Source organism: Leuresthes tenuis, unplaced genomic scaffold (assembly GCF_036924035.1).
Source record: "Leuresthes tenuis unplaced genomic scaffold, fLeuTen1.0.hap1 SCAF_201, whole genome shotgun sequence".
NCBI classification, from domain to species: domain Eukaryota; kingdom Metazoa; phylum Chordata; class Actinopteri; order Atheriniformes; family Atherinopsidae; genus Leuresthes; species Leuresthes tenuis.
The window spans coordinates 27,490-39,995 of NW_027325555.1; the positions used below are offsets into that span (position 1 = coordinate 27,490).

Consider the following 12,506-nt stretch of genomic DNA (forward strand, 5'->3'; position numbering starts at 1 on the left):
GAGGTCTTCGGATGAAATTGGTTGAAAATTTCCAACCATAATGTATAAAATGCGGTGAAAAAGGCACCGGTGGAGGTGGAGCGGAAGTGTTCGGCTGCAAGAAGGTGTGAATGTCCGACTATATTTGGTGAAAAGCAGGTGAAGCAAGGTCTGAATGCCCAACCTTACATCATCAAAAGCAAGATCAGAGTTGTTTGGCTGCAAGAAGGCGATAGTTTGCCAAAAGCGGGTAAGGTGCGAATGTCCGACTAAATATCAACAAAATTTGGGGCGGAGGTTTTCGGATGCAAGTTGGTTGGAATATCCCACCATACAAGTATGGTGGAGAGGAAGCTGTGAATAGCCGACCATAGTTTGGAAAAAGCGGGTAAGAAAAGGTTTGAATGCCCGAACATACACCATCAAAAGAGGGAGCGGAGGTGTTCCGCTGTACGAAGGTGTGAATGTCCGACCATACTTGGTAAAAAGCGGGTAAGAAAAGGTTAAATACCCGACTGTACACAATCAATAGCGGGAGCGGATGTGTTCGGCTACAAGAAGGTGTGACAGTCCGACCATGGTTTGTAAAAAGATTATAGATTATAGATTATAGATAAAATCCCAAATCATGCAGAACTCCTCAAAAGGGAGGTATGGCTTAATCACAAGTGTGGCTCTTTCTCATTCAGGGTAGTATGAGGAAGTTTATGCTTGAAATATATGTAGAAATGGGTACATATTAAGGACAAAGCAGTGTTAACTTAGTTTGAGAGAAGGAATTCATTTTATACATAAAATCCCAAATCATGCAGAACGTATGAAAAGAAGCTTATTCTCGGATTCCTGATCCTTCAGTTTTGCTCTTTCTTCCACTGCAAAATACAATGTTGTTCTTTGTTGAAGTCGATCTAGACATTGATGAATATGAAGGAAAAAGCAGTTTTAACTTGGTTTGACTGAATGAATTCATTTTATACATAAAATCCGAAATCGTGCAGAACTCATGAAAATAAGCTTATTCTCGGATTCCTAAAACTTTTGATTTGCTCTTTCTTTTATTGCAAAGTACAACGTTGTTTTTTTGTTTAAATCTATTGAGACATTGATAAATATGAAGGTAAAAGCCGTTTTAACATAGTTTGAGTGAAGGAATTAATTTTATAGATAAAATCCCAAATCATGCAGAACTCCTCAAAAGGGAGGTATGGCTTAATCACAAGTGTGGCTCTTTCTCATTCAGGGTAGTATGAGGAAGTTTATTCTTGAAATATATGTAGAAATGGGTACATATGAAGGACAAAGCAGTGTTAACTTAGTTTGCGTGAAGAAAATCATTTTATACATAAAATCCGAAATCGTGCAGAACTCATGAAAATAAGCTTATTCTCGGATTCCTAAAACTTTTGATTTGCACTTTCTTTTACTGCAAAGTACAACGTTGTTTTTTGTTGAAATCTATCTAGACATTGATAAATACCAGCCGAAACTCTGCTGCCGCTTTTGATAATTTATGGTTGGGCATTCTTACCTTTTCTTACCCGCTTTTTACAAATTATGATCTTAGATTCACACCTACTTGCACTACTTACTACCTTCTCATCCACTTATGATCATGTGCGGTTGGGCTTTCGCACCTTTTCTTACCCATTTTTCAGTAATTATGGGTGGACATTCAGACCTTCTTGCAGCCGAAAACCTCCGCTCCTCTTTTGATCATACATTGTCGGGCATTCACACCTTGTCTTACCCGCTTTTTACAAACTTTAGTCGGACATTCAAACCTTGTTGCAGCTGAACCACCTCCGCTCCCTGTTTTGATCATATATGGTCTGGCAATAGTACCTTTTCTTACCCATTTGTGAGTAATTATGGCTGGACATTCACACCTTCTTGCAGCCGAACACAACCTCTCCCGCTTTTGATGATATATGGTCCGGCATTCTTACCTTTTCTAACACATTTTTCAGCAATTATTGTCGGACATTCACACCTACTCACAGACGAACACCTCCGCTCCCACATTTGATAGTGTATAGTCGGGCATTCTCACCCTTTCTCATCAGCTTTTTGCAAATTATGATCTGATATTCACACCTACTTGCAGTCGAACAGCTCTGCTCCCGCTTTTGATTATGTTTGGTTGGATATTCGAACATTTTCTTAATGCTTTTTACAAACTTTGGTCGGACGTTCACACCGTCTTGCAGCCGAACACCTCCGCTTCCGCTTTTGATGGTGTATAGTCGGGCATTCGAGCCTTTTCTTACCCACCTATTACTTACTATGGTTGGACATTCAAACCTTCTTGTAGCCGAACACATCCGCTCCTGCTTTTGATGATGTATGATTTGGCATTCGCACCTTTTCTTACCCATTTTTCAGTAATTATTGGTCGGACATTCAGACCTTCTTGCACCTGAACACCTCTGCTCCTGCTTTTGATGGTGTATAGTTGGGCTTTCGAGCCTTTTCTTCCCCGATTTTTACAAATTACGGTTGGACATTCAGACCTTGCAGCCGAAAACCTCCGCTCCCTCTTTTGATCATACATTGTCGGGCATTCGCCCCTTGTCTTACACGGTTTTTACAAACTTTAGTCAGACATTCACACCTTGCAGCTGAACCACCTCCACTCCCTGTTTTGATCATGTGTGGTCTGGAAATACTACCTTTTCTTCCCCCGTTTGTGAGTAATTATGGCTGGACATTCACATCTACTTGCAGCCGAAAAACAATCTCTCCCGCTTTTGATGATGTATTGTCCGGCATTCTAGTCTTTTCTATCACATTTTTCAGCAATTATGATCTGACATTCACACCTACTTGCAGTCGAACAGCTCTGCTCCCGCTTTTGATTATGTTCGGTTGGGTATTCAAACCTTTTCTTAACTGCTTTTTACAAACTTTGGTCGGACGTTCACACCTTCTTGCAGCCGAACACCCCCGCTTCCGCTTTTGATGGTATATATTCGGGTATTCGAACCTTCTCTTACCCGCTTTTTACAAACCATGGTTGGACTTTCATACCTTCTTGTAGCTGAACAACTCCACTCCTGCTTTTGATAATTTATGGTTGGACATTCGCATCTTTTCCTACCCATTTTTCAGTAATTATGGTTGGATATTCACATCTTCTTGAAGCTGAACACCTCCTCTCCCGCTAATGATCATGTAAGGTTTGATATTCGAAAATTTTCTTTCATGTTTTAAAGCAATTATTAATGGACATTCACACCTACTTGCAGCCGAACACCACCTCTCCCGTTTTTGATGATGTATGGACCGGCATTCTTACCTTTTCTAACACATTTTTCAGCAATTATGGTTGGAGAATCACACCTACTCACAGCCGAACAACTCCGCTACCGCATTTGATGGTGTATAGTCGGGATTTCTCACCCTTTTTCATCAGCTTTTTGCAAATTATGATCTGACATTCACACCTACTTGCAGTCGAACAGCTCTGCTCCCGCTTTTGATTATGTTTGGTTAGATATTCGAACCTTTTCTTAACTGCTTTTTTACAAACTTTGGTCGGATGTTCACACCTTCTTGCAGCCGAACACCTACGCTTCCGGTTTTGATAGTGTATATTCGGGCATACGAACCTTTTCTTACCCGCTTTTTACAAACCATGGTCGGACTTTCACACCTTCTCTTAGCTGAACAACTCCGCTCCCTCTTTTGATTGTGTACAGTCGGGTATTTTAACTTTTTCTTACCCGCTTTTTACCAACTATGATCGGACATTCACACCGTCTTACAGCGGAACACCTCCGCTCCCTCTTTTGATGGTGTAATGTTCGGGCATTCGAACCTTTTCTTACCCGCTTTTTACAAACCAGGGTCGGACTTTCACACCTTTTAGTAGCCGAACAACTCCGCTCCCGCTATTGATTGTGTACAGTCGGGTATTTTAACCTTTTCTTACCCGCTTTTTACCAACTATGGTCGGACATTCACACTGTCTTACAGCGGAACACCTCCTCTCCCGCTTATGATCATGTACGGTTTGATATTCGAAAATTTACTTTCTTGTTTCAAAGCAATTATTGATGGACATTCAAACCTTCTTTTTGATGGTGTATAGTCGGGCTTTCGAGCCTTTTCTTCCCGGTTTTTACAAACCATGATCGGACTTTCACACCTTCTTGTAGCCGAACACATCCGCTCCCGCTATTGATTGTGTATAGTCGGGCATTCGAACCTTTTCTTACCCGCTTTTTACAAACTATGGTGGGACATTCAAACCTTCTTGTATCCGAAAACCTCCGCTCTCTCTTTTGATCATACATTGTCGGACATTCGCACCTTTTCTTACCCGATTTTTACAAACCATGGTCGGACTTTCACACCTTCTTGTAGCCGAACACATCCGCTCCCGCTATTGATTGTGTACAGTCGGGTATCTTAACCTTTTCTTACCCGCTTTTTACCAACTATGGTCGGACATTCACACCTTCGTACAGCGGAACACCTCCGCTCCCTCTTTTGATGGTGTATGTTCGGGTATTCAAACCTTTTCTTACCCGCTTTTTCCAAACTATGGTCGGCTATTCACAGCTTCCTCTCCACCATACTTGTATGGTTGGATATTCACACCCACTTGCATCCGAAGACCTCTGCCCCAAATTTTGTTGATATTTAGTCGGACATTCGCACCTTACCCGCTTTTGGCAAACTATTGCCTTCTTGCAGCCAAACACCTCTGATCTCGCTTTTGATGATGTAAGGTTGGGCATTCAGACCTTGCTTCACCTGCTTTTCACCAAATATAGTCGGACATTCACACCTTCTTGCAGCCGAACACTTCCGCTCCACCTTTTAGTGTTCTATCACACCTTTTTTTCACCGCATTTTATACATTATGGTCGGAAATTTTCAACCACTCTCATCCGAAGATCTCTCCTCCCGCTTTCTTTAATATATTTGAACTTTAGTCGGAGACATTCAAACCTTCTTGCAGCTGAACCACCTCCGCTCCCTGTTTTGATCATATATGGTCTGGCAATACTACCTTTTCTTACCCGTTTGTGAGTAATTATGGCTGGACATTCACACCTACTTGCAGCCGAACACAACCTCTCTCGCTTTTGATGATGTATGGACCGGCATTTTTACCTTTTCTAACACATTTTTCAGCAATTATGGTCGGAGATTCACACCTACTCACAGCCGAACAACTCCGCTCCCGCATTTGATGATGTATAGTCGGGCATTCTCACCCTTTCTCATCAGCTTTTTGCAAATTATGATCTGACATTCACACCTACTTGCAGTCGAAAAGCTCTGCTCCCGCTTTTGATTATGTTTGGTTGGATATTCGAACCTTTTCTTAACTGCTTTTTACATATTTTGGTTGGACGTTCACACCTTCTTGTAGCCGAACACTTCCACTCCTGCTTTTGATGATGTATGGTTGGGCATTCACACCTTTTTTTTGCCCATTTTTCAGGAATTATGGGTGGACATTCACACCTTGCAGCTGAACACCTCCTCTCCCACTTATGATCATGTGTGGTTTGATTTTCGAAAAATTTCTTTCATGTTTTCTAGCAATTATTGATGGACATTTAGACCTTCTTGCAGCTGAACACCACCTCTCCCAATTTTGATGATGTATGGACCGGCATTTTTACCTTTTCTAACACATTTTTCAGCAATTATGGTCGGAGATTCACACCTACTCACAGCCGAACAACTCCGCTCCCGCATTTGATGATGTATAGTCGGGCATTCTCACCCTTTCTCATCAGCTTTTTGCAAATTATGATCTGACATTTACACCTACTTCCAGTTGAACAGCTCTGCTCCCGCTTTTGATTATGTTTGGTTAGATATTCGAACCTTTTCTTAACTGCTTTTTACAAACTTTGGTCGGACGTTCACACCTTCTTGCAGCCGAACACCTACGCTTCCGGTTTTGATAGTGTATATTCGGGCATACGAACCTTTTCTTACCCGCTTTTTACAAACCAAGGTCGGACTTTCACACCTTCTCTTAGCTGAACAACTCCGCTCCCTCTTTTGATTGTGTACAGTCGGGTAATTTAACCTTTTCTTACCCGCTTTTTACCATCTATGGTCGGACATTCACACCGTCTTACAGCGGAACACCTCCGCTCCCTCTTTTGATGATGTATGGTTAGGCATTCGCACCTTTTCTTACCCATTTTTCAGTAATTATGGGTAGACATTCACACCTTCTTGCAGCTGAACACCTCCTCTCCCGCTTATGATCATGTGCAGTTTGATATTCGAAAATTTTCTTTCATGTTTTCTAGCAATTATTGATGGACATTCAGACCGTCTTGCAGCTGAACACCTCCGCTCCCACTTTTGATGGTGTATAGTCGGGCTTTCGAGCCTTTTCTTCCCCGGTTTTTACAAATTATGGTTGGACATTCAGACCTTCTTGCAGCCGAAAACCTCCACTCCCTCTTTTGATCATACATTGTCGGGCATTCGCACCTTTTCTTACCCGCTTTTTACAAACCATGGTCGGACTTTCACACCTTTTAGTAGCCGAACAACTCCGCTCCCGCTATTGATTGTGTACAGTCGGGAATTTTAACCTTTTCTTACCCGCTTTTTACCAACTATGGTCGGACATTCACACCTTCTTACAGCAGAACACCTCCGCTCCCTGTTTTGATTATGTATGGTTTGACATTCGCACCTTCTCTCACCCGCCTTTTACTATGGTCGGCCATTCACAGCTTCCTCTCCACCATACTTGTATGGTGGGATATTCATACCCACTTGCATCCGAAGACCTCCGCCCCCACTTTTGTTGATATTTAGTCGGTCATTCGCACCTTACCCGCTTTTGGCAAACTATGGCCTTCTTGCAGCCAAACACCTCTGATCTCGCTTTTGATGATGTAAGGTTGGGCATTCAGACCTTGCTTCACCTGCTTTTCACCAAATATAGTCGAACATTCACACCTTCTTGCAAACGAACACTTCCGCTCCACCTTTTAGTGTTCTATCACACCTTTTTTTCACCGCATTTTATACATTATGGTTGGAAATTTTCAACCACTCTCATCCGAAGACCTCTCCTCCCGCTTTTGTTAATATATTTGAACTTTAGTCGGACATTCAAACCTTCTTGCAGCTGAACCACCTCCGCTCCCTGTTTTGATCATATATGGTCTGGCAATACTACCTTTTCTTACCCGTTTGTGAGTAATTATGGCTGGACATTCACACCTACTTGCAGCCGAACACAACCTCTCTCGCTTTTGATGATGTATGGACCGGCATTCTTACCTTTTCTAACACATTTTTCAGCAATTATGGTCGGAGATTCACACCTACTCACAGCCGAACAACTCCGCTCCCGCATTTGATGGTGTATAGTCGGGCATTCTCACCCTTTCTCATCAGCTTTTTGCAAATTATGATCTGACATTCACACCTACTTGCAGTCGAACAGCTCTGCTCCCGCTTTTGATTATGTATGGTTGGATATTCGAACCTTTTCTTAACTGCTTTTTACAAACTTTGGTTGGACGTTCACACCTTCTTGTAGCCGAACACATGCACTCCTGCTTTTGATGATGTATGGTTGGGCATTCGCACCTTTTTTTTACCCATTTTTCAGGTATTATGGGTGGACATTCACACCTTCTTGCAGCTGAACACCTCCTCTCCCACTTATGATCTTGTGTGGTTTGATTTTTGAAAATTTTCTTTCATGTTTTCTAGCAATTATTGATGGACATTTAGACCTTCTTGCAGCTGAACACCACCTCTCCCGATTTTGATTATGTATGGACCGGCATTTTTACCTTTTCTAACACATTTTTCAGCAATTTTGGTTGGAGATTCACACCTACTCACAGCCGAACAACTCCGCTACCGCATTTGATGGTGTATAGTCGGGCATTCTCACCCTTTCTCATCAGCTTTTTGCAAATTATGATCTGACATTCACACCTACTTCCAGTCGAACAGCTCTGCTCCCGCTTTTGATTATGTTTGGTTAGATATTCGAACCTTTTCTTAACTGCTTTTTACAAACTTTGGTCGGACGTTCACAATATCTTGCAGCCGAACACCTCCGCTTCCGCTTTTGATGGTGTATATTCGGGCATACGAACCTTTTCTTACCCGCTTTTTACAAACCAAGGTCGGACTTTCACACCTTCTCTTAGCTGAACAACTCCGCTCCCTCTTTTGATTGTGTACAGTCGGGTAATTTAACCTTTTCTTACCCGCTTTTTACCATCTATGGTCGGACATTCACACCGTCTTACAGCGGAACACCTCCGCTCCCTCTTTTGATGATGTATGGTTAGGCATTCGCACCTTTTCTTACCCATTTTTCAGTAATTATGGGTAGACATTCACACCTTCTTGCAGCTGAACACCTCCGCTCCCACTTTTGATGGTGTATAGTCGGGCTTTCGAGCCTTTTCTTCCCCGGTTTTTACAAATTATGGTTGGACATTCAGACCTTCTTGCAGCCGAAAACCTCCACTCCCTCTTTTGATCATACATTGTCGGGCATTCGCACCTTTTCTTACCCGCTTTTTACAAACCATGGTCGGACTTTCACACCTTTTAGTAGCCGAACAACTCCGCTCCCACTATTGATTGTGTACTGTCGGGTATTTTAACCTTTTCTTACCCGCTTTTTACCAACTATGGTTGGACATTCACACCTTCTTACAGCAGAACACCTCCGCTCCCTTTTTTGATTATGTATGGTTTGACATTCGCACCTTCTCTCACCCGCCTTTTACTATGGTCGGCCATTCACAGCTTCCTCTCCACCATACTTGTATGGTGGGATATTCACACCCACTTGCATCCGAAGACCTCCGCCCCCACTTTTGTTGATATTTAGTCGGTCATTCGCAGCTTACCCGCTTTTGGCAAACTATGGCCTTCTTGCAGCCAAACACCTCTGATCTCGCTTTTGATGATGTAAGGTTGGGCATTCAGACCTTGCTTCACCTGCTTTTCACCAAATATAGTCGGACATTCACACCTTCTTGCAGCCGAACACTTTAGTGTTCTATGAGGCATTCACATATTTTTTTTCACCGTATTTTATAGATTATGGTTGGAAATTCTCACCCACTCTCATCCGAAGACCTCTCCTCCCGCTTTTGTTAATATATAGTCGGGCATTCGAACCTTTTCTTACCCGCTTTTTACAAATTATGGTCGAACATTCGCACCTACTTGCAGCTGAATACTTCCGCTCCACCTTTTAGGTATGTATGGTTGGCATTTGCACCTCTTTTTATACTGATTGCTGAAGATTAAGTTGTTCTTTCTCAAACTACAAATTTTTTTTAATTGTTGAAACTTGATTTGAAGTGGATAAATAAGGAGGACAAACAGTTTTAAGTCAGGCTGATAGAAGGAATTAATTTTATAGCAAAATCTGTATTTCGTCATATGTCGAGAGATGCTTATTGCTGAAGAAGTTCTTTCTCATTCTACAAAGTACAACGTTGTTTATCGTTGAAACTTGATTAGACATGAATAAATATGAAGGACAAAGCAGTCTTAACTTGGTTTGAGTTAATGAATTCGTTTTATAGGAGAATCCGAATTCGTGCATAACTCATAAAATAGAGCTTATTTTCGGATTCCTGAAGAATGAGTCTGGTTCTTTCTCATAATACAAAGTTTGTTGTTTATTGTTGAAACTTCTTCAGAAGTGAAGAAATAAATGAATGCCTATCAACAAATGTGGGATCTAATCTCTAGTGCTTCCTCTAAAATAATTTCCTTTCTCAATTTAGAAATGTGTGTGTGTAAGTCACAACACCCGTGACACCAAAACGGCTTTCTTTTCTCTACACTCTGCACTATGAGCACACACACCAAATCAGAAAGGCTTTTTTCTCTCTTTTCTACATTATGGACTGTGGGGACACAAAACCGCTCTCTCTCTTTTTTTTTTTTTATCGTGTGCCAGGGCGTTGTCTCACGTATTAGATTATGCTTAAGATACGAATGGGTTTATCAGTCACATCAGAATCCATACATACTGATCCTCCCGTAATAAAATGGTCGGATCTTATCAAACACACTTTGTTTCTTGTGACAATCAAGTCAGCGAAACAGCGTATACACGTCAAGACACTGAATCAAGTTTGCCACAAGAACTCATAAGTTTGGCAGTATTGCTCTGCCGTCAGCAATCATACACCCATTTTATTTTCGTGAGACATGTGCAAGCACCTGTTCATCTACTGTTCTATCACTATGAATTAGTGATCTATTATCAATAAGGATACTTCTACAACTACTATCAAAGTATGTCCGGACTTCTTATGTTGTCAGTTGCTATATATGAATAAGTGGGTAGCTACTGACAAGCATTAAGCATGTCACACAGCCCAAACATATAACATTTCAGGACACACCACACAGTTAACAACCACAGTGAAGCGTGTCAAAGCCCAGACATGTAACATTCAACAGGACACTTACACAACACATTCAAATCAAACAGTCAGACAACATACAAGAACATATACCCCAGCCGGCATTGCTCCCTGCCTATTTTCGTACAGCACACTATGTGTGCGCACACCTTTATTCACAAACTCTTCAACTTATACTCTTTTACCGAAGCTGCTACAGCTCGATTGGCCGAATACCCTTTGATCCTATTTCGGTGAATTTGACATCTGCCTTACATATAACAGATTAGCGGTTTAGCAGTTTTAATTTAGTTTGAGTGAAGGAATTCATTTTATAGCAAAATCCGAAATCGTGAAGAACTCATGAAAGTAAGCTTATTCTCGGATTCCTGAAACTTTAGATTTGCTCTTTCTTTTACTGCAAAGTACAACGTTGTTTTTTTTTGTTTAAATCTTTCTAGACATGGTAAATATTAAGGACAAAGCAGTTTTCACATAGTTTGAGTGAAGGAATTCATTTTATAGATAAAATCCCAAGAGTCTGCTGAGAAAAGAGAGTGAATGCGAAGTAGACTTTAACACGGCTATGGGAGCGAGCCGAGTGTGGGCTAACCGGGAGAATTGCTTGAAAGAAACGCGACACCGAATGAGTGATCAGAACAAAGCCTCAATACGGGATTCTCGTGGTGTTTTTGTTGCTGCCTTGTCTTTTGCACAGAGTAAAAGACAAGGCAGCCATCGAATAGGGCCTGATTGTTCCTAGTTGGTCAGCCGAGGAGCAAGGGGGGGGGGGGAGCAAGCGTCTCAACCAAGCAAAGCTCACCATGGGGAAGGTGGCTATGCCAACTAGACTGTTGCCCTGCTCCCGCAGTGACGGATAATCGTACTCTGGTTTCTCTTCATAACGTACAAGTCTTTCGCCTTTTACTAAAGATTTCTGTGGAGAGCAGCACTAATGAGTTGTTTCTATTTTTGGCAGGCTTTACCTTTGCGGGTAAAGCCCTTTCTGTCTGTGCAAAAGAAATCTTGTTACTGTGCAGAGTGACTTCTCTGAGTAGAGTCGCCTTACTTGTTGCGACTGTGCCGATGTTCGAAGCTGGAGTGCAAAGTTGTTGCTTGAATGGTGCTTGCTGGAGCGTGCGGGAGTGCAAAGTTATACCATTTAAAAGGGCTGAAGAGTGCTCAGTGCAGCGGGTGGGCGACACTCTGGCCACCTTGAAAACCGAGGTTACATCCACTACCAGGGGCAGCCCAAGTTCTGCCGCAAGTGTGGTGAGCATGGGCACCTGGTTGAGGCTTGTACCAAGGTGTTATGTGGGAAGAGCTGAGAAATTGGGCAAACTTTTGGAGAGTGTCCAAATGGCAGGAAATGTAATCTCTGTGGAGAATTAAATCACCTCTTCAGAGATTGCCCTAAATCTTTTGCCAACAAATTAAAGACGGTAAAGCCACAGTCAAGCCAACAAAGAGAAGGACCAAAGGTGGCAGTTGGTGAACAAAGTGAAGAGGTTGACCCAATAAATTCAAACTTCCCGCCAAAAGCTTGGATTGGAAGTGAGGAGCAAAAAGGGGAGGGGCCTGTAGAGGCCTCACCACTCAGTGTTGAAGTCTGTGAGAATTCACAGGCAGAGGGTGGAGCTATGCTAAATGAGGAGGAAGAGCAGACAGGTGAGTCTAGTGAAGATACTCACCTCCCCGAAGGTCAACAGCCGAAGAGGACGGCATCTGAGCCTCTGATTCCCCAGTGGTATCAGAGAAGAGGGGAAGAGTTAGGTCCCTTTCAGACAGTTCTTCAGTGGAAGAACCTAGAGTCTTCCCCTCCGACTCACCAAATGAGGTCTCCTTTTTAACTTCAGCTCTGCAATCAACCCCCAGGGACTCAAAGTTAAATGCAATATCGATAAATGGGGCCACATTTCCTCCCATTGTCTATGGTTTTTTAAAAAAGGTAGTCCACATTCTTGTATTAAAAACACATCTGATTTTATGGAGTCTAAGAAGGATAAAATACTCTGGGCTCTTGTCTTTGATTTCACACTTCTCACATTTAGTGTTGAGAAGGTGAGAACCATTAAAAGCATAAAGGAAAGTAGGTATGTCATTTTCGTTTTTCTAAGTTATCAAAACAAATTA

General features: G+C 42.1%; 1 non-coding gene across 1 annotated transcript; it reads left to right on the forward strand.

Annotated features, from left to right (window-relative positions):
- The first annotated feature begins 11,256 nt into the window (after window positions 1-11,256).
- Window positions 11,257-11,371, forward strand: LOC140288006 (U5 spliceosomal RNA). The gene has a single exon (XR_011911933.1). It is a non-coding gene; the product is annotated as a U5 spliceosomal RNA (small nuclear RNA).
- Window positions 11,372-12,506: the final 1,135 nt, after the last annotated feature.